Source organism: Benincasa hispida, chromosome 1 (genome assembly GCF_009727055.1).
Source record: "Benincasa hispida cultivar B227 chromosome 1, ASM972705v1, whole genome shotgun sequence".
NCBI classification, from domain to species: Eukaryota; Viridiplantae; Streptophyta; class Magnoliopsida; order Cucurbitales; family Cucurbitaceae; genus Benincasa; species Benincasa hispida.
In genome coordinates, this window is record NC_052349.1 from 39024540 (window position 1) to 39048797 (window position 24258).

Genomic DNA, 24258 nt, shown 5'->3' on the forward strand with positions numbered 1-24258 from the left:
GCTTCCAATGCCGCTTCACTACCCCCTCTCAGCCGTCAATCTCCACCGTTCGTGGGTTCCGGCCGGCCAGATCCAGCGGTCAGACACGCTGCCAGTCGCCCAGCTCTTCAGCCGTGCCTTCCTTGCCATCTTCACAGTTGTCTGATCGCCGTGCCTTCCTCACTCCTTCCCTTCGCCGCATGAGTCACCGGATCTGTGCGTCACCGTCGCTCCCACTTTGACTTGCCCACTGTGCCGATTTTGCCCAGGTCCGAGACCAGCCACCGGATTTGCACGTTCGCCGTCCGTTGCCGCTCTAGTCTCTAGCTGCAGCGCCTCCTAGCCCTCTGTTCGTTGTCCGCCACTATCGTCATCTTTGGGTTCGCCAGATCTGGCAGTTTTAGGTAAGCCTTTTGTGAATTTTTGGGTGGAAGTTTAGGCCCCCATTAAGTTTGGAATGAAGGTTAACTTATTCGAATTATTTTTGGCCTTAGATTTGAATCGAGGAAACTGTTGGAGGGGCTGTCCAGTGGGTTCGAGATCGTTCGACAAGAGTTTTGGTAAGAGATATAGTCCTTATTGTTGGTTTGTGGGCATGCTTTGATCACTGAATTAAGTTTGATTTAACCCTTGTATCTCTAAGGTTCCGAGTTGTCGTCCATTGGGAGTTAAAATCTGTTGAAAGGAGATTTGGAGTGGTTGTTAATCGAGTTCCTTGGGTAAGATTTTGGGTATTGTGGTTTTGACTCTGAGATGTCGCAATTATTTTTGGACTGAAACTTAATAGTTGTATTCGTATGTTAGGGTCGTTTCTTCAAACCGCGGTCATCGTTTGGTTGTCTGAGTTTATCTGTGGAATTTCGATTAAGGTAAGTAATCTTACCACTGGAACTGCCCATGGGCCAGGCTTTATTTGTATGCTAGCATGATGAGTGTATGTTATGGTAAATGTTAGCATGTTGCCTGATAGTATGACCTGAACCAAGTATGTTCTGGCACGAGTTCTTTTTTTTTTTTTTAAATATACACCTAGACACTTGATCGTTAGTATGAGATGGTATGTGTTTTCATATGTTGATATCTGATCTGCTGATGTTGAGGCATACGTGTATGTTGTGGAATTATGATGTTAAGGTATACATGAATGTTGTAGAATATGTTGTTGAGGGCTATGTGTATGTTGTAGAGCCATGGTATCGAGGATTACATGTATGTCATAGATTCGTACGGTGTTGATTTTTTAACGTTGAGACTGTGTGAATATCCTCACTAATTAGTTAGATGCTCACCAGTTTTGTGTTTCCTTCGAGATTCACCAGTATATGTTTCCTTTGAGATTCACCAGTTTTGTGTTTCCTTCGGGATTCACCAGTTTTGTGTTTCCTTCGAGATTCACCAGTATGTGTTTCCTTCCAGATTCACCAGTTTTATTTTTCCTTTAGGATTCACCAGTTTTTGTTTCCTTCGGAATTCACCAGTTTTGTGTTTCCTTCGAGATTCACCAATTTTGTGGACATACTTAACTACAGTAGGATAAAACTCAGTCTCATACCTGTTTCATGTGTTTATGTGCCGTAGGTGGGTATCTAAAGGACATAGATGCCTAGCCTGACCCTAATGGTGGGGTTACTTACTGAGTATTTCATACTCACTCTTTCTTATGTTGATGTTTCAGGTAAAGGTAAAGATGTACTGACGATGGTGCAGCGGAATTCGTGATCGTGTCACTAGGACTATTTTTTTTTTTTTTCGCTTATGCATCATGAAATTTAAAGTCTTTATTTTTCCCTTAATATTTAATTTACTGTTTGAAATTTATTATTAAGGATTATTACTTTTATATACTTTTATTAGTCTTTACGAATTTTGGGTACCCTATTATTGTTTTAACAATTGCATTTAATAAATGTCTTTTGAACTTCTCTTGTTTAATTAGCATTTATTTCAACATAACTGAGCGTCGTTTTAAATTCTATGAATGCATTTATTTTAGTCGGCCTAACCTAAGTCCTAGAGGGTCGGGTCGTTACAATTATGAAATATAAAATTTGTTCCTTTAAAATTTGGAAAGGAAGATGGTTTATATAGAGATGGAAAAATTTTTAGAAACCACAATTAATTTTGACCATTAGATTTTGGAAAAAAAAAATCAATGGTGAAGATTTTAAACTAAATTAGTCGTTAGATACAAACAAAATATAATATTAAATTCCTTTTCTTTTGAAATTCATTTTCTTTTTAAAATTAATCCAAAAAATAAAAAAAATATACCATGTGTCAAAAACTAGCCGTTAGACACATAAAATAATATTAAATCTATTTTTCTTTTAATTCATTTTCTTTTTAAATTCATTCTCTTTAAAGTCCATCCAAAAATAAAAAACATACCATGTGTAAAAAACTAGCCGTTAGACACAAACATAAAATAATATTAAATTTATTTTCCTTTTAAATTTCTTTTTAATTTCAATTTTTTTTTTATTTTAAACGAATCCAAAAATCAAAAGTCCATCATATGTTAATCTCTTAATGATTTGCCACATGTCTACATACAAATGGTCTTGTTATGCCCCATCATCCAGCACAGTATTTTCTCTATAAACTTGTTTCAGTCATATCGTCTTTGTTTTAGCTCCGATTTGTGTGATTCAAGAGGTGTTGCAATCGTTGTTCCGAGCTCTACGTTATGGTCATATTAAAATACTAAGATTTTCAGTAATTAAAAATTGAGTTTGTTATCATCAAAACATTGATTAACTAATTAATTAAAATTAATTAATTTGAGATTAAGGGCCAAAAAGCCAACAATGTCTACCAGATGGAGCAGGGCCGAAGATATCATTCCCCATCCCTAACCTCGCTTTCCATTTCATTCCTCATCCCCGTGAAATTCCCCACAGGAATCGGGGTAGAGATTTCGCGCAGGAAATTTGCGGGGATCCGGTTCTTCTTGAGGAATTTTTTTCGTTATTTTTTTGTAAAAATTAATTAATTTAAATCACTAATGTGAGCAAATTTTAATTAAATAATTAAATTTTCATTAAATAGTTTATTATTGTTAGTTTTAAATGAAAATTTGAATTTAAAGATAAAATACTCAAATTTTGGCCTAAAAAAGCTAATTACTTTTTTTAGTAGAAAGAAGTAAATATAAATCAAATTATTCACATATATAATCTAAATTTAAATATTCAATGTAAACATATTCATTATCATTCCCAATAAATAATCAAATTTAAATTTAAATGTAATATTTATATAATGATAATAACAACATAACATTAGATAACTATAGTAAATAAATATGTAGAAGCTAATTGGGGTGGGGATGGGGAACGGGCAGAGGGGTGGGGGCGGGGGCGGGGACAAGGAATGCATTCCCCGACCCTGTCCCTATTTAGCTCACGAGAATTTTTTTTCTCACTCCTTCCCACATTCCCCGCCTAATCGGGGAATCCCCATCTCGTTCCTATGCAGAAATTGAAACAGCTCTAGTTAAGTTCTTGAAGTGTTCGTGGAAGTAATGATGTTGGGGGCTTGTGGTGAGTGACATCATCAACGAGGCTGATGGACTGAGAATGGAAACCCCACAGTGGTGGCAACAGTGGCGTTGGTGATGACGGCGAAGGTGGTAATGGTGGTGGTGGTGGCGGTGATGGCGACGGTGGTAGTGGTGGGGATTTGAACGTTGGTTTTTTTTCCTTTTTCTTTTTTCCAAATATAAATACAAATTGAAACTAATAGAACACAAAATTCAACACGAAATCATCCACCTTCGAGGATAAGGAGAATAACAAAATCCGGAAGACCTCATTCCAGACGTAGGAGAATCTGAAAGAGGAAGGCAAAATATCTAAGTTATAAACTACTTTGTTCGCCTCTCAAGAGACTTTACAAAGAAAACGCTGATTTGAGTGTTTGGGACTTTAAATGATTGTGAAAACATTGATTCCTTTGTTATGAAATTGAGGAGCAAAACGGAAATACGGATATGAAATATATAATATAATAATATTTTTATATAACAATAATAAATAAATAAAAACTAAAATTATAAAATTGGTAAATGAGAAATTTTAGTGGAATTTGGTGTGCATTTCTCACCAATGGGTATATCATCTTAAGATCCATCAAATGCCACTATTTATATGTAATGTGACAAGTAGGATGTGGACTTACATGGACACCAAGCATGAATTACTACAAAACACATGGACAACATGAATGGCGACACATGGTCTTTGGGACACTAACCAATTATCTATTTTTTATTATAATATTCATAATACTCCCCCTTAGATGCCCATATATATATATGAAATATACCTTGTTAAAACCTTACTAGAAAAAATCCAATAAAAAAAAACCTAGTGAAGGAAAAAAAGTACACATTTCATATAATACGTACTCCTAAAAGAATACAATATATTTACTCCCCTTCATGAAAACATCTCTTAAGATCTTTGAGTCGCCGCATTCCAATGTTGTGCACCACTTTTTCAAAAGTTGCGGTTGGTAATACTTTTGTAAATAAGTCTGTGAGGTTATCCTTCGAACAAACTTTTTGTACAGTGATGTCGCCATTTTCTTCACGATCATGAATGTAGAAAAGCTTCAGTGTTCTATCTCCTTTAATATATTCTCCTTTGATTTGAGCTATGCAAAGTTTGTTGTCTTCGTATAATATTGTTGGAAGATTTTTATTAGAAGACAAGCTACACGTTTCACGAATGTGTTGAGTCATTGACCTTAGCCATACACATTTTCGACTAGCCTCGTGAATTGCAAGAATTTTATCATGATTTGAGGAAGTAGTTATTATAGTCTGTTTCACCGATCGAAATGGTATAGCAGTTCCTCCACATGTGAACAGATAACCTATTTGAGATCTATCTTTGTGTGGATTAGATAAATATCCAGAATCTGTATAACCAACTAGATCAAAATTTGATTTATTTGAATAAAAAAAACTCATATCGATTGTTTCTTAGAGATAAGGAAGTATATGCTTAATTCCGTTCCAATGTTTTTTTGTAGGAGAAGAACTATATCTAGCTAATAAATTTACTGAAAATACAGTATCTGATCTTGTATATTTAGCAAGATACATAAGGGCACCAATTACACTAAGATATGGTACTTCAAGACTAAGAAGTTCTTCATTATCTTCTCGAGGTCGAAATATATCTTTTGTTTATATCCAATGAATGGACTTCCATTGGAATATTTAATTGATGTGCTTTGTTCATATAAATTCTTTTCAAAAATTTTTCTGTATAAGTTGACTGATGAATAAATATTCCATCTGCTAAATGCTCAATTTGCAAACCAAGGTAAAATTTTGTTTTTCCGAGATCTGTTATCTCAAATTCTTTCTTAAGATATTCTATTGCCTTTGAAAGCTCTTCAAGAGTTCCAATTATATTCAAGTCATCAACATATACAGTTATAATAGCAAATCCTGATTGTGATTTCTTTATAAAAACACACGGACATATTGGATTATTTTGATATCATTCTTTCAATAAATATCTACCCAAGCGATTGTACCACATCTATTTTGATTGTTTCAATTCATATAGTGATCTCTGTAACTTTATTGAATACCATTCTCGGGAATTTGAAGTATATGTTTAGGTACCTTAAATTCTTCTGGGATTCTATATAAATATCGTTATCAAGAGATCCATATAAATATGTTGTGACTACATCTATAAGATGCATATCCATACTTTTATATAGAGTCAAGCCAATTAAATATCTTAATGTAATTGCATCCACCATCGGAGAATACGTCTCCTCAAAATCAATACCAGATCTTTGTGAAAAACCATGTGCAACTATTCTTGCTTTAAACCTCATTATTTTCATTTCTTTTCCTCACAAATACTCATTTGTATCTCATAAATTTAATACTTCTGGTGTTCAGACTATTGGTAAAAAAACCTGACATTTTGAAAGTGAGTTTAATTCTGCCTCGGTTGTTTCTTTCCACTAAGGCCAATCTTTTCTATGTCGAAGTCCTTCAACAGATTTAGGTTCAGGATCCTCATTTTCAGATATAATATAAAGAGCAACATTATACACAAAAATGTTGTCAATAATTACATTAGTTCGATTCTATCTTTTTCCTGTCATGACATAGTTTATTGAAATTTCATTATTATCTTTAGGTATTTCACCTTCCTCACTAGTCACGTCGATGATTTCTTTATGGGTATTTACAACCTTAACCAAGTCTTTTTCACTATTAATTATTTTTTGTTTTCGAGGATATTTATCTTTGGAACCTACTGGTCTACCGTGCTTCTGACGTGTTCCAGAAAAATTAGTGACAACTTATTGTGTTGAGATATTAATCTTTTATGGAACATTTGCAGCTGGTTATGTGACTTAATTACTTTCTTTGCATCTATAAATGCATCTGGTAATTGATTTGTTATATTTTACTAGTGAATTATTTCTGAACTTCAAGTTCACATTGATCTGTATGGGGATCTAAATGAGACAATAACGATGCATTCCATGTAATTTCTTTTTCCAACTTCTTAATTCCTCCCCTTAATGTTGAAAATTTTGTCTCATTAAAATGACAATCAGCAAACCATGCAGTAAATAGATCACCCGTAAAGGGCTCAAGATATTTAATAATTATTGAGGAATCATATCCAATATATATTCCTAACCTCATTTGAGGACCTATCTTAGTGCATTGTGGTGGAGCAATTGGAACATATACTGCACATCCAAAAATTATCAGATGAGAAATATTTGGTTCATGACTATAAGCTAATTGTAATGACGAGTACTTATGATAAGCGACTGGCCTAATGCGTACAAGTGACGTTGCATACAAAATAGCATGTCCCTATACAGATGAAGGAAGCTTAGCTCTCATAAGTAATGGTCTTGCAATTAATTTCAAACATTTTATAAATGATTCTGCTAAACCATTTTGTGTGTGAACGTGAGCTACAAGATGTTCAACACTTATCTCAATTGACATATAATAATTATCAAAAGCTTGAGATGTAAATTCACCAACATTATCAAGACGAATGGTCTTAATTGTATAATCAGAAAATTGTGCTCTTAACTTAATTATTTAAGTAAGTAATCTTGCAAATGCAAGATTTCGACTTGATAATAAGCACATGTGTGACCATCTGCTGGATGCATCTATTAATACCATAAAATATGTAAATGGTCCACTTAGTGGGTTAATGGGTCCACATATATCACCATGAATTCGTTCTAAAAATTCAGGTGATTTAGTCCCCACTTTAGCTGGTGATGGTCTAATTATCAATTTTCCTTGAGAGCAAGCATCACATGATAATTCATTAGATTGAAGAATCTTCTGGTTCTTAAATGAGTGTCCATTTGAATTCTCAATAATTCTCCTCATCATTATAGATCCTAGATGACTCAATCGGTCATGCCAAATTGTAAATATGTCTGGATTCATGAACTTCAGGTTCATTGTTGCATGTGTTTTAATTACTCATATATGAGTAAAATACAATCTAGAAGATAAAACAGGCAACTCTTCCAATATACGTTTTTCATTTGAGGTAGTGGATATGATATATAGATATTACACATTTATCTTACTATTAGTCTCAATATGATAATTATTGCAATGTATATTTTTAAAACTTAGAAGATTTTTCTTTGATTGACTAGAGAACAATGCATTCTCAATTGTAAATTTTGGTCCTCTAGGCAAAATAATATTTTCTTTTCCAAAACTGTCGATCAAATTTGAACAACCTAATATTGTATTGTATTTATTTTTGCTTTCAACATTGTCAATTTGGAAAAGTATTTTTTATTTGTAAGTATTATGTGTGTAGTTGCATTATCTACTAGACATAGATCTTCTTTGCTCATTTTTGAAACACTCAACATATAAAAATGATCCATATTTCTTCATTAAAAAAAATAATTACGATAAGAAAAACAACATTAAAAATATACAAAAGTTACTAAAAAGACATGAAGACAGATAACGTTAAGTATAGAAATTCTTAAAATCAAAAGAAACACTTGATGTTCTATCAATTGCGCCAATCTTCTCTTTAGTCCGCTACATCCAAATTTGTCATATGGGATGGGTCAAATATGTCATTATCCTAGTATGCAAAATCTGCTTCCACATTTTTCTCTTTTTCCTTTAGGGAGGCTTGATAGAGGTCAACTAAGTTTTTTGACGTACGACATGTACGTGACCATTGTCAAGCCATTCCGCATCGGAAACATTATTTTCAACACTTTTTGAACTCTTATCTTGGGGAACTTTTCCTTTGTGATCATCATTTTGTGTGGTTGTTTTGAAATTTGAATGATTAAAATGACAACCATGAAAATAATAACTATTTTTTCCTCTGCCACGATCACGACCTCGACCCGATCACGACCTCGACCATGATTATTATTAAAACTCACAACATTCACTTCAAGAAATGGCGTCCTTTCGGTTGGTCGAGATTCATGATTTTTCGTCAATAACTAGTTATTTTGTTCGGCCATGAGAAGACATGAAATTTATTTAAAATATTGTTTAAAATCTTTCTCTCGATATTGCTGCTACAAGAGCATATTCGAGACATGAAATGTAGAAAATGTCTTCTCTAACATATCAACATCAGTAATTTTCTCTCCACATAATAAAAATTTCGAACTGATTTTAAATAATGCGGAGTTGTAATCACTTACTGATTTGAAATCTTCTAGCCTCAAGTGCATCAACTCATAACGAGCTTTAGGAAGAATAATTTTTTTTTGATGATCATACCTCTCTTTTAAATTTTTCCACAAGATACAAGGATCTTTTATTATAAGATACTCCATTTTCATTACCTCGTGAAGATGATGACGAAGAAAAATCATAGTTTTTGCTTTATCCTGACTGGATGTCGTATTTTCTTATTTAATGGTCTTCCCAAGATTCATAACATCCAAGTGGATTTCTGCATCAAGTACCCATGACAAATAATTATTGTCATTAATATCAAGGCTGACAAATTCTAATTTTTGTGAGATTTGTCATGACAGCACTATCATAAAATATTGTACTTATGTTAGAAATTTAATAGATATTGAACATGCAAAATAACATTGAATTTATTAATTGTAACGAAGAGAGAAAAACTAATGTACCTTTAAGACCTACCTTTAGCAGAAAAAACGACAAGAGCTCGTGCTGATAATATGTTATGAATTTGAGGAGTACAGTGGGAACACAGATATAGAGAAAATATAATATAATAATATTAAATATATAAAATATAATATAACATAGAATAACTAAAATTAGATAATTAGATAATATGAAAATTAGTGAAATTTTGAATGAAATTCTTACCGATGTATGTGTGATTTTAAGATCCATCAAATGTCACTATTTATAGGCAAAGTGGCAAGTAGGATGTGAACTTTCATAGACACCAAGCATGAATAATTATAAGGCATATGGACAATATAAAGGATGATACATGACTTTTGGGACACTAAACAATGAAGATCTATTTATTATTGTAATATTCATAATAGAAATAAAAAATTTTCTCACCAAAATTTTCATATATACAAAATCCACAAAATAAAGCACTATTTATAGACAATTTGAACTTTTCCCCATATGTTGTCAAATGGATTGAAGCCAAAGTGGAAGCAACAAACAAACAAGATTATTATATATATATTTAAATATCTTGCTAGTGTGCAAGAGATAGGTCTGAAATTAAAACACACTTGGTGGGAAAGTAAATTTATGGGCATCATGGTAAAAGAATGATTAAAAAAAAAGGTTGAGCCAAATTGTTGAGTGGAAGTTCATATCATTCCTAAAATAACCATCCAATTTAACTATACAATCCTTCACTTAGCCTAAAGATTTCTATCACATTAAAAAAAAAAAAAAAAATCAAAATGAGCCAAAGTATAGTATTTGGGTAAAGGTTCAGCTAAAATCTCCCATTGAAAAGTTCTATGGTTTCTTCAGAAATCATGTGGGGGATTTGGTTCATATGTTTCCTGAGCAGTACAAAGGTATTCAACTTTTAGAAGGAGAAAATTTCTCTGCTGGTAGTGTTGTTGTAACGACCGGATCCTTACATATTATGGTCTGACCGCTACGACATGCATATTTAGACTTTTCTATCATGAGATGAGTTTTGGTAAAAATCTCAAAAAAACATATCTAAGATTTTATTAATTAGGTAGAAAACTATATAAAAAGTTTATTTTACAAAACACCAGGATCTATAAAATATCAGCATAGTGATACAAAAATGCATATGCCTATAATAGTGAGTTTGATGGTTGGCCATTTGAGCGACGTCCAGTTCTGCCACCTACGCTGTGTCCTTATCTACAAAGTCTGAATGAATAGATGAGTATATAAATACCCAGTAGTATTTCTCACATAGGGTAGTGACCAAATGCACAATCACATGCAACATGTCCTAAAAACATATGATTGGGACCGAAAAACATATAATAACATGTGGTGGTCGGTTATGCTTCTAACGTAAATTTCTCCCGCCCTGATAGGAAAATGAGGACATAGGCAGAAAACTAACTCATCTGATGATTAGCAGGTCATGCAGTCAGTAGGGCCAGAGTCGCATCCAACATCAACCATTAACATAAATGTAAGATATTGGACTAGAGGGGTGCAACCATACATATCTGTTAGTCCCTAGCATAATATTGACATAGAATTGGGTCTAGAGGGGTGCAACCATACATGCCTGCTAGCCCTAGAAGCATAACCTTTATCTAATTAAAATTTAATCTTATTTCATCGTGTGAACAAACATAATGCATAGGGTCCCTTGTCGATAAAATGTATTAAAACATGTAATGCAACATAACAATAACATAAATTAGCAACATATTAAAGGTACACTACCATGAAATACTTAAAGAGAGGGAGAGATAAACTACTTACCTTGTCTACGATCCTAGTTATCCTTATCATTCCTTATGGTTTAATCAGTAGCAGTTTCCCTCTTAACCAGAAGAAAATATTGGCAACACTTCCCTCGCGTTTTTCTCCTTCTAACTAACAGAATTACTTCACCATTTTCACACAATTTTACTACTGAGTTTTGTTTGAGAATGAGTTTAACTTCTAGCCAAAGCCTCATATTAATAACCATTTTCAGCTCTTCTCTGTGTGACAACTCATCCTACAAATGGCTTCTTTTAAAATTACTTAGGTGTAAGAATTTATCTTAATAAGACACCTAATTTTGGCTAATGTTTTCCCTTACGTCATCAACCTTTGTTTGTATTCAATTTTAGGGTTCTCCATGTATAATCTATAAGATCGTGGCCAAATTCAACGCATAATCCATGCTTCTATCCAAAGCTCGCTCTCTCTGTTCTCAGAATCTCGTTCTCTCCAGCTTTCTCGCTGGTTTAGTTCTCGTGGATCTCGCTCTCTCCAGCTTTCTTGCTGGTTTACTCTTGTGGATCTCGCTCTCTCCAGATTTCGCTGGTTTACTCTCGTGGCTCTCACTCTCTCCCATTTTCTCGCTGAGGATCTCGCTCTCTCCAATTTTCTCTCCAATCTCTCTCTCTCCAATTTTCTCTCCAATCTCGCTCTCTCCACTCTCGCTAGTTTTCACGTGTGGGTTGCCTTCACTGCTTGTGGATTCCACTTCCCCTTTTTAACTCTTTCAAATTTTAAGAGTATATAGACAATTAATTCACCTCCAATTCTTCCAATGAGCAGTGCCCAAACAAAAAGTTATCTATTGCCCTTTGTCTCCTGAATTAGCTAGCATCCAACTTCTAATTAATACTTCTTGATTCTGCCCCCTTATTCATTATTTTTGGATAATTAATAAATTTCTTATTTTTTTCCAATTCAAAATTTTCACCCGATTTTTCTATTAAATTTATATATTTTCATGCTTTCTAAATTAGGGTTAGGGTATTACATTTACCATCCCTTAAATAAAATTTCATCCAACTTAACATTTGACATTTAATTTCCTGTAGTTATGCGTACAAATTTGGGTTGTTACAGTTGTGCTATTTCATTACCATCTTGGTGAGACACTAAATTGCTTTCTCTTTTCTTCTTCTATTTGTATTAGGTTTAAATTCCTAGTTGAGTTCCATTTCATTTTTTCTCCGTTTGATAATTATTATTGGCTTTTTAGTATTGTACGTTATTATTTCATGCAATTTCTTATTTAGGGTTTTTAAATTTTCTATATAAATATTTAAATCCTTAGTTAAATTTCCAAAAACATAAAAACAAGTTTTAGAAACTGTTTCTTAGGTCCCGTATATGATAACCTTTTGTCAGTTTTTGGTTTTTAAAAAACATAATCTATACATGTTTGGTTACCATTTTTTAACCAAAACACTATCATTATGTTTGATAATTGTTTATGGTTCTCATTTTTAAACATTAAAAATACAAAATATGTTTGATAATTGTGTTTTTTTTTAAATGAAAATAAAAATATTTTTTATGACCTTTTTAATTTTATGTTTTTAAAAATTAAAATCAAACTTCAATGACTTTCCATTTAATATACATAATTATAAATTTATATCTTTATTTGTAACTTTATTTTTTTAAAAAATCATATTGATAAAACAACACTGTCAATCTTTTGAATGAATTGATTAATCACAAATGAAATGAAGAAAAATAACAAAAATATTTTTTTAGACAATAAAGGGTTGTAGTTTTCTAATTTACTTTTTTTTAAAAAATATTTTTTATTTTCAAAGTATTTTAACTTTAAAATTTGAAATTATTTTAAAGACCTTCTGATATTATTGTCAAAATGATGTGGAAATAAAGTTAAAAGAAGAAAATATTTTTAAAATTATTTACCATACAATTTCATATTTTAAAAAATGTGGAACTCGCTATTAAAGAGTTGAAAGAAAATAAAAGGAAAAGAATTGCAAGTCTCAAGGATCAAAGCTTGAAAATATTGCAATTAGAAATCGTCGACCACATCACTATTTTGTTGTAATCGTAATTTATTATGAAACAAGAACCCTTTGCGTGTAGGGGTCTTAAAAAAATTCGATAACCTAAAAAAATCAATTAACTCAATCCAATTCGGATTGTGTTGGGTTCAAATAAATGAAAATTTTATGGGTTGGGTTGGTTCATGGGTTCACCTAATATAACCCGAACTAATCTAATTTATTATTAACTTTAAAATATTTTTTTATTACTTATAACACGATTATTTATATATATATATATATATATATATATTTAATTCTAATATTTTTTAATAACTTATTTTTCAACAACTCTTAAAAGTAGTTTCCTTGTAGTATAGAAAAAAAATTTTCACTATATAAATTGAAATTGAATGGTTAATCTTAATTCAATATATAAAAATAATTAAATTAGATGTTTACATATTTATGTTTAGTTTCTTTTTAGAACAAAGTTTTAAATACATGACCCGATTAATCCAAACCAACCCAACCCAAATATTGGTTGGGTTCATTTTTTAATAAGGGTTATTTGGGTTGACAAATTTTACAATCCGAATAAGTGGGTTGTATCTAAAAAGTCTTTCAATCCGACTCAATTCAACCCATGAACACCCCTATTGCGTAGGGATAAGAAATCGTTTTTATTATTTGAATGAAATATGATTAAGTTATACAAAAGAATCCGCTCATTCAAAGAGAATATAAAAGATGTTTCCAATTTTCTTAAAATCTTTAAGTTCTAAAATCAAGAAAATGCATTGAAAATAGTTAAACTTTAAGAATATTTTTTAAAACCCTTGCATGTTAAAAAAGAAAAAAAAGAAAAAAGAAAAAAACCAAGAGAATAGGTTTTTGGAAACGATTTTTTTAAAAAAATATTCTTATTATATTTAAATACGTTCCTAAAAGAAAAAATAAGAATAAAATAAGAATTTAATTGGATACCAAACGTACTGGATTTTTAAAAACTAAATATTGAGAACCAACAATTAAAAAATAAAATAAAATCCATTAGTTATCAAACAGACCTCAAAATATTGACATCAATCGATGAAAATAGTATTTATAGGTTTAATTTCGATTAATTGTACTTAAAAAATTAAGGGTTTGTTTAGTAACAATTTATTTTTTGTTTTTGTTTTTGAAAATTAAGTCTATGGACACTATTTTCACCTCTAAATTTCTTTTTTTGTTATCTATTTTTCACAAATGGTTTAAAAAACCAAGTCAAATTTTGAGAATTAAAATGTTGTCTTTGTTTTTGAAATTTGGCTAAGAATTCAACCATTGTAATTAAGAAAGATGTAAATCATGGTAAGAAATGTGGATGAAATAGGTTTAAATTTTTTTTAAAAAAAAAACAAAATGATTATGAGCTAAATGGTTAACCAATGGGATTTTAGATTATAAAAAAATATATATTAATCTCCAAGCTCTTAAAAGTTTACCATTTTTTTTTTCCAACTTTTAGCATGTCCATTTTATTCTTTTTTTCGGAAAAGGAACAAGTTTTGTCCTTGCAAGCTCACCTAATGTATTCTCCACTGATTCTTATCTCAGCCCACTCACATGCCCAAATCAACTATTACTCATACACATGTTCATTTAGGGTCAGATTTGATAATGTTTTACTTCATTGTTTCCTATTTTTCGTTCTCTGTTTTTTATTTTTTTTTTCTTTTTTAAATAAGAAACAAAAATATATTTGATAATTATCCATGTTTCCTATTTCTTGAAAAAAAAAAATAGAAACTTATTTGATAAGTATTATTATTTCTCGTTTCTTGTATTTTTTTCATATTTTATATAATTTAAATATTATCTAATTATATAAAATAAAAAATATATAATATACATTAGAATATAAAAAATAATTATCAAATACATATATGTCCCGATGTAAAATTAATAAAAATAATACATTTTTTTTATCATTCACATGCTTCTAAATTTTATTTACAATATTATTTCTCACTCAAGTCATTTGTTTTAGATTTTAAATGATGTAGATTCAAATTTAATTCAATTATATTATTATGTAATTGTCGTGCTTGTAAAAATATTAAAATGAACCAAATGAATATCTTGTTTCTTGTATTTTTTTTCTTTATATTTTTTTCATATTTTATATAATTTAAATATAATCTAATTATATAAAATAAAAAATGTATAACATATATTAGAATGTAAAAAATAATTATCAAATACAAATAAGTCCCGATGTAAAATTAATAACAATAATACAATTGTTTCTATCATTCATATATTTCCAAAATTTGATTTATAATATTATTTCTCACTCAAGTCATTTGTTTTAAATTTTAAATGATGTGGACTCAAATTTAATTCAATTATATTATTATGCAATTGTCGTGGTTGTAAAAATATTAAAATGAACCAAATGACTATCTAGTAAACAAAATTTATATATTGTAAAATTATAACTGGCTTTCATATGTAAGAAAAACTTAAAGAAATAAAATTTAAAAATATATATAAATTCATATTGCATAATTTAAAATTCAAAATTCAAAAGATATTTATGTATACATATTGAAAAAGAAAATAATTTTAACAATAAAACTGCTGAAAATATTTACAAATAATAGTAAAATATCACAATCTATCTATGATAGATTACTATCTATGTCTATCATGACACAAACAGACACAAATACTAGTCTATCGTAGTCTACTGCAGATAGATAGTAAAATTTTGGTGTACTTGTAAATATTTTGGTTCATTTTCTTATATTTGAAAACAACCTTATTAAAAATTTGAAATTTTAAAATCAAAATATTTGAAAATCGAAAATTAAATTTGCTATATATGTAAATATTTTGGTTCATTTTCGTATATTTGAAAACAATTTTATTGAAAATTGAAAATTTGAAAATTAAAATAATATCTTAATCTAAATATTTGAAAATTCAAAATTAAAAATTGAATTAACATATAAATATAAAAATAATAATAAAGATAATATATATAAATCAAAGAAAGAAATAAGTATAAAATAAATATAAAAAACATATATAGAAAAAAGGAAAATATATAAGAAAGAAAGAAGAATAAAATAAAAAAGTCTACACTAAAATTTGATTCCAAGAGCATTAAAGTTAAAAAGTGCTTTAGGTAAGCTTCCTCACCAACTAACCAAATTTATACTTTAATTGACTTTATAAACAACATTAAATAAAATAAAAACGGACCAGAAAAAACTACTTTTTGTAATTCTTCAATTCCGGCTCCATTTTTATGAATGTTTCTGAAATTTTAGGAACAAGAAACAGAAATATTTATCAAACAGGTTAGTTTCTTAAAAAATGAGAAACACAAAAAGAAAACAGGAAATAAGAACGTTTTCAAACGTACCCTTAATATTTTGTTCTATATTTGGAGAAAATAAAGAGAGGGTCTTATTAATTTGAAATATGATGCTTTACAGGTGGTCAATCTTTGACAGTAAAATGTTTATTGAGAGTAGTTGATGATGTGAAGAAATGTATAGTCTATGAAATTGTTGAAGGAGATGTCCTAAAGATTTACAAAATATTCAACATAAAACTTGAAGTTATTAATGGAGGGTTAAACAAAGTAGAGGAAGCTTTGCAAAATGGACTGTTGAGTTTGAAAAGGCAAATGAAAATGTGCCTTCCCCAGAAAGCTACTTGAGATTGTTTGCCAAGATTTCCAAAGGCATTGATGCTTATTTTTCCAATAACTAAGACCCCAAAACAATAATGTGACCTATAGTTTGGATACTTTCTGCTTGGTTTGTTCTTACAAATAAGAAATTTCGTGCCATGTGTGTTTGTTATGTCTAGTATTAAGAATATAATGTTTGTGGGGTTTGGGAAATGTGTGTAGATATCTAATATTTTGTAATTGAAAATCTATCAGTGTGTCAATGCTCTCAAATGTATGTTATATCTAATATAATTATATGGGTTCATTGCCTAATGGATTAGAGCTCATGTGTGCAAAATTTGATATCTGATAAACATCACGTTTCCTGTCAAAATGATCAATTGTCATTTAACTCATGTATTTTCTAAAGATTTTTTAAGTTTTTCCATCGTTGTTGAGTTCAAGATTGTTAAGGTTTGATCCCATTAGTTTCACTAAATACTTATTTGAGCTTCGTAGGCTCTGATACCATATTAAAGAAATACAAGGGTTCCAACTCAAAACTAATTGGCAAATGAGGGGAATAACCAATGTATCTTATATAGATTGGTGAGGTCTCCTCATCTTTCTAATGTGAGATTCTCAACTTTTTAATGTGAGTATAACTCAACGTTAGTTTTTATATAATCGTTCCCTTGAAATTGGAGGTTGAAACTCATATCTCCACTTGTTGAGCTTAAAGACTTCAAGTGTGTTAGAGATTTTGAATTTGACTATATTTGTTCAAGGTTGTTTGGTCTTTGTTGTAAGAGTTGTTTTGTTGGTTTTCTCAGGAATATTCTCACGTAATGTCTCTTAGAATACGTTGATCCTACAGATTAATTTTTTTTTCTTATATGAAATATCCTACAATTTTATTACTATCAGATATTTTCGTTTTTTATGCTCTACAGATTTTGAATGGGGCTTTTTTTGTTGTTTTTATTTATGATCAAGTTGTTTTTCTTGGGTTTCTGCTTTTAATTAATTGACTAAGTTTCTGTTTGAGTGGTGGTTGAACGATGAGTTGTTTGTTAATTCTAGAGATTGTGATGAAGGGATTGAATCCCAATGCAGAAGCATTTAAACTTTTTGTCTTTCAATTGGGAATAGAAGAAATCAAAGTGTATTTTACCGAATTAAAAGTTCAAGTATTCGAGAATGAGAATTTAGAAAAAATACCTTTGAAGATCAATTTCTTCAAGGACATCTGGGAAATTCCTCTACACAAACTCTCAATATCACAAATAGATACCACCAAAAGATTATCTAACTATTATCAGGGCTGGAATCAATGAATTGTGAATCCAAATTAGCAGGGAGTAGATGAATTTTTTTAGAGAAACTGTTGAACGAGAAATTTTGGACCAATCACAAATCACCACGTCATTCATTAGATTAATGATGGAATTCTAAATCATCAGATTTAGGACCAACTAGGAGCTGACATGTGTCCCAAATTGAAGTTGAAGAAAAATTTTGATAACGACACGTGATTTTATCATGACCGTTGAATCAGATAAGATTAATTTGACCCAATTTGATATTATTATTTTGGTTAAAAATCCAATTGAGCCCAAAAATAGGCTTAATTTGACCTAAATGTCAAATAAGACCCAAATCCAATTAGTTGGACCCAAGGGTGGTCAATGGACCAATCAAGCCTAAGCCCATGAAACCCACCAGAGAACTCTATAAATAAAGTTCCTCATCTGTGGGGGTCAGCACTTCTACACTCTAGAGAGCTTAGAGGAAATTCTCTACAATCAGAAGACTCCTTGACTCCTGAAGTTGATCACGTTTGATGACTGAAGTCCTTTAGAGATACAAGCATTCTGAAGACAGAAGTCCTTTGAAGATACAAGTATTCTGACTATGCTTGAAGATTGAAGTCCTTTGAAGATACAAGAATTTTTTCAAGACTCCAAGCTCAATAACATCCACACGCTCTGCTTCTATACATCAAGCGAACACATTCAACCGAGAGAGAATCAGAGGATCAATTACTAGAGATCAAACCACATTGTATCAAATAAACATAAACATCAACAATACCTCAAGTTCTCCACGAAAAAAGTTTCTCCGGAAGCCTCATGCGAATATTAATCCTCCAAGAAGATTATAAAGTCGAAAGGCCGATCATCTAAGAAGATTAATAACCCTAAAGGTCGATCGTCTAAGAAGATCATCAAGCTCAAAGGTTGATCATCCAAGAAGATCATTAAGTCTAAAGGTTGATCATCCAAGAAGATCAACAAGTCCAAAGGCCGATCCTCCAAGAAGATCAACAAGCCTAAAGGACGATCTTCCAAGAAGATCAACAAGCCCAAAGACCGATTGTCCAAGAAGATCATCAAGCCCAAAGGTCGATCGTCTAAGAAAATCAACAAACCTAAAGGCCGATCATCCAAGAAGATCAACAAGCCCAAAGGCCGACCATCCAGAAAGATCAACCTACTTAAAAAACTATAGTTTATTTTGAAAGCATAAAAACATTATATATTAGAGATTGTACTCACTTTCCACAAAATTAATACAAATACAAAGTTCAAGTTCCACGAAATAAATTTCTTTTGAAATCTAGTGCGAACAAATTGGCACGCCCAGTGGGACCTCTCTACCTCTCAACTCTCTCTTAACATTAAAGTAATCTAATGGCACCAAAGAAAGCTGCATCCAAAGTAACTGCTGCGAGCAACACCTACACAGGACTTGTCACCTACAACCATTCAAAGGAGAGCATGCAGAAGCAAGAACAAGTTTTTTTCTTCGCAGAGAAAATCTGGGAGTAGATGATGGAATCTTCTAAAGATGAGATCATCATAAGAGAAAATCCCTTGTTTGAGAATTCTGCCTCTGCTTCTGACCAATCAAATGAAGAATCATACCTTAACGTAGGGTCTGTCATGATGGCTGATGTAACGACTGAGTCAGCCATCGCAGAGATGGAAAGGAAGATAAGTCTTCTAATGAAGGCGATAGAGGAGCGAGATCATGAAATTGCTGCTTTAAGAGATCAGATACAGGCACGAGATACTTCTGAGTCGAGTCAATCTTCAGCTACAAAAGTCAATGACAAAGGAAAAACTGTTACTTGAAGACCAACCGCAACAATTTACCTCTATCGCTGCCCTGTCATTTCAACAACTACAGGATATGATTACAAACTCCATAAGGGCTCAATATGGAGGACCATCACAATCTTGTTTTATGTACTCCAAGCCATACACCAAGAGAACTAACAGCCTGAGCATGCCAGTTGGGCATCAACCTCCAAAGTTCCAGCAGTTCGATGGAAAGGGCAATCTAAAACAACATGCTGCTCACTTCATTGAAACCTGTGAAAATGGAGGAACCAGAGGAGACCAGCTAGTCAAGCAGTTTATCCATACCTTGAAAGGAAACGATTTCGATTGGTATACTGATCTAGAGTCGGAAGCGATTGATAGTTGGGAATAGTTGGAAAGAGATTTCCTCAACAACTTTTACAGCACAAGGAGCACCGTTAGCATTATGGAGCCGAAAAAAATAGCGGAAAGAAGAGCCGGTCATCGACTACATCAACTGATGGAGAGCTCTGAGTCTGGATTGCAGATATAGACTCACTGAATTATCTTCAGTGGAGAATTCAGTGAAGATGTACACCCAAGATATGCATTGGAAATTTCTCTACATTCTGCAAGGGATAAAGCCTTGTACATTTGAGAAGTTGGAAACACGCGCTCATGATATGGAATTGAGTATCGCCAATAGGGGAACATAAGATTTCCTAATCCCTGAATGGGGAAAATACAAGAATGAAGCCAAAGGAACTGAAAAGATTGTGGATAGTGCCACAAGAGAATCTATGGTCGTTCAGATGACCCCGCTAAAATTTTCCTCCAAAGGAAAAGAAACAAAATTTGAAAGAAAGCATGGTGGCGGCCAAAAGCATCATCTAACTCTCAAAGAAAGACAAGAGAAGGTTTATCCATTCTTTAACTCTGATGTTACCGACATGTTGGAGCAATTATTAGATAAACAACTTATTCAATTGCCAGAATGCAAGCAATCAGAACAAGCAAGAAAAGTAGATGGTCCTAACTACTGTAAGTATCATCAAGTCGTTAGTCACCCAGTTGAAAGGTGCTTCGTGCTGAAGGAGCTGATTCTAAAGCTCACTTGTGAAAAGAATATTGAGCTAGAGCTTTATGAAATAGCTCAAATAAATCACGCGGTAGTAGTAATGACTTCAAGTGTCCCAATGCCGTCAGCGTCTCATGATCAAAGAGAAAGCTTCATCCAGTTTAGGACTTTTGAGCGTATAGTCATTATGTTCCGATAAGAGATTCTAACAATAGATTTTCGAAGCAAAGATGATCCTGTTGAAGATGACAATGAAGGGTGGATAGTTGTGACTCGTCGAAAAAGAAGATAGTAAAATTTCACTAAGAAATAGTCGCACTTTTATCAAAGCTATAGAAGAAGGATTAAGACTCATAAAAGGAAAGGCAAAAAGAGGGCATGGAAGCCTAAGCCTACTAAAAAAGAAGACAAAGACTTCCCTCAACTTCAACGGTCGGTAACTTTGGTAGAATATCTCTCAAGAAGCTTCCTCGATAATCATCAAAAGGAAGTATCAGAAGTTATTGCATGTCATACTACCAGCATAGTAGAAGCCAACAATAATCATATAACTGCTAAAGAAGTTGACAAATCAAAAGAAATGGAGCAAAGAGTTTCTGTCTTCAATTGTATCAAGCCTTCAATTACTCAATCTTCAGTCTTCCAAAGATTAAGTATGGCCACGATAGAAGAAGAAAGTCAATGTCCAACGTCTACTGCAACTCAAACTTTAGCTTTCAAGAGGCTATGTATCTTCACCACAAAGAAAGATCGACCTTCAACATCTTCTTTTGATTGTCTCAAGATAACACATGATCAACATAAAGGAAGGATAAAAATTTTTAAGGTAACATCATTTCATGAAGAAAACAATGACGAAAAGATTCAAGTCGTGTTTCTTCACGCATGAAAAGGAAATTGTATGTTGATAGAAATACATAAGGTTCCTTGATAGTGAAGCCAAGACTCATCATATTGATGAATCCTACAAATAAAGAGGATGATCAAAGCCATGATGCAATAAGAGCTTCTAAAATTTAAATGTAGAAGCCCCTTATCGCAAGAGCCTAAACTGCATGTTGCTCCTAGTCACTGAGCTTAAAAGATGAAATGTTGAAAAAAAAACTTTATTGAACTACATTATGACTTAATCACTGTCATTGTAAAGGGTACGTAGGAAGCTTGAAAGAAACTTCAAGTTCTGTCCAAAAAAAAAAATAAAAAAAAAACATTTGAACTATGTCATGACTTGATCCCTTTCTTCAAAGGTATGTAGACAACTTAAAGAAATTTAAGTCCAATCCATAAAAAAAGGGTACCACAATCACCCTACATATCGTGATACATGATAGATTGACGATATTCATCCCTGTTGGGGGCAACACAACAAATTGAAAATGTTCATCCCTTTAAGGAGCTAACATGATAAACTAAAAGCACATACATGGAATGGTGCTTCACTTCCTCTTCAAAGTCAAGTTTAGAGGCTTCACTGCTTCCTCTTTGAAGTCAAATTTGGATGTTTTGTTTCTTCCTCTTCAAAGTTCAAGTTTGGTGTGACTTCCCTGCTTCCCATAAAAAATATTATTCCTTGTAGCTTTGCTCCTTCTCTAAAAGTTGTTACAGTTCTTCCTCCTCTTGAAAATGAAAATGGCTCTTCTGCTCAGAAATGAAATGTTCCTGGAAATTCTTGCTCCCATTGGACCATTTGTATCTATATGCATTAGGATCTCGATTCTTGGATCTCTCGGTTCGAGAAATCAAAATAAGAGGATCGAACCATTTTTTCTGACCCTTTTTCAAATTTGATAAATGTTGGTTGATCATATATTTCATTATAGTTCTATGATTCAGAGTATCATTTCCTATTTGATCCCTTTGAATTCCATATTCCAAGTTACGATCGGATCTATTCATTAAAAAGAATCGATTCAATACATTTCTTATGTACCCATAGGTGTTATATTGGATTTGAATCAGATTTCGGATCAATCTATATTGATTGACTTCCTCCATTATGTTGTTGCTAGCAAATACCACTATTTCTAAAATGTTGTCGTTGCTGTTTCTTTATCTCCAAGTTTGAGGATCAAACTACTTCTTTCATGGTTGCACAGCTGTTTCTCCATCTTCGAATGTGATGGTCGCACTGCTACTTCCCTATCACCAAGTTCGAGGGTTGCACTATTGCTTCTACAACTCTAAATTCGATGGTTGCATTGATGCCTCTCCACCTCCAAATTCGATGGTTGCATTGTTGCTTCTTCATCTCCAAGTTTAAGGGTTGAATTGCATGCCCCTCCATTTTTGAGTTCAAAGGCTTCATCGATGTTCCTTTATCATCAAGTTTAGAAGCTTCATCGATTTCCCTCCATCTTCAAGTTCAAAGGCTTCTTCGATGCCCATCTACAAATTCGAAGGCTTCGTTGATGCTCCTCCATCTTCAAGTTCAGAGGCTCCATCGATGCTTCTCCATCTTCAAGTTTAGAGGTTTCATCAATGCTCCATATTCATACTCAAGTTCGGAGGCTTTGCAATGCCATCTACATGCTTAAAGCCGCAAAGTCAAGCCTACTGTGAAAGATTCATTGGTGCTTCATCAAACTCAAATGCAAAGCATTTGTCGATGCTTTGTCAAACTTAATTTTGAAGGATTCGCCAATACTTCAAGCTCAAGTGCAGAGGATTCGTCGATGCTTCTTCAAGCTCAAATGTGGAGGATTCGTCGATATTTCAAACTTAAACGCGAAGGATTCGCCAATACTTCAAACTTAAATGCAAAGGATTCACTAATACTTCAAACTTAAATGTGAAGAATTCGCCGATACTTCAAGCTCAAGTTCAGAGGATTGGTCGATGCTTTGACAAGCTCATATGCGGATGATTCATCGATACTTCATCAAACTCAAATGCGGAGCACTCGTCGATGTTTTGTCAAACTCAAATACAGAGAATTTGTTGATGCTTTGTCAAACTCAAGCGCGAAAGTCTCGTCAATGCTTCTCCAACTTTAAGTTCAGAGGCTCCGTCGATGCTCCTCCATCTTCAAGTTTAGAGGCTCCGTTGATGCTTCTCTATCTTCAAGTTTAAGATCAGTGTGCATGGCTCCGCCTCCATCTTCAAGTTCAAGTTCAATGTGTCTAGCTTCGCTCCATCTTCAAGTTCAAGGTCGGTGTACATTGTTTCGCTCCATCTTTAAGTTCATGGTCGGTGTGAATGGCTTGGCTCCATCTTCAATGTCTCCGTCTACGAAGTCATTGCTCGACTTCACTTCATCGCCAAACGGATGGCATGACTTCGCTTCATCTTCACAAGTTTGGTGTGGTTTCGCTTCATCTTCACAAGTTTGGTGTGGCTTCGCTTCATCTTCACAAGTCTGGTGTGGTTTCGCTTCATCTACACAAGTCTGGCATGGCTTCACTTCATCTCCAAGAGTGTGGCATGACTTCGCTTCATCTCCCCATGTCTGGCGTGGCTTCGCTTCATCTCCACAAGTTTGGTGTGGATTCGCT

The 24258-nt window shown here is 32.5% G+C and overlaps 1 long non-coding RNA gene and 1 pseudogene across 1 annotated transcript; both read left to right on the forward strand.

The window, feature by feature from the left end:
• Positions 1 to 953, forward strand: LOC120067634. The gene is made up of 4 exons (XR_005478995.1): positions 1 to 383; positions 474 to 539; positions 623 to 698; positions 784 to 953. It is a non-coding gene; the product is annotated as an uncharacterized LOC120067634 (long non-coding RNA).
• A 724-nt stretch (positions 954 to 1677) lies between these two features.
• On the forward strand, positions 1678 to 16701 carry LOC120067629 (annotated as a pseudogene).
• Positions 16702 to 24258: the final 7557 nt, after the last annotated feature.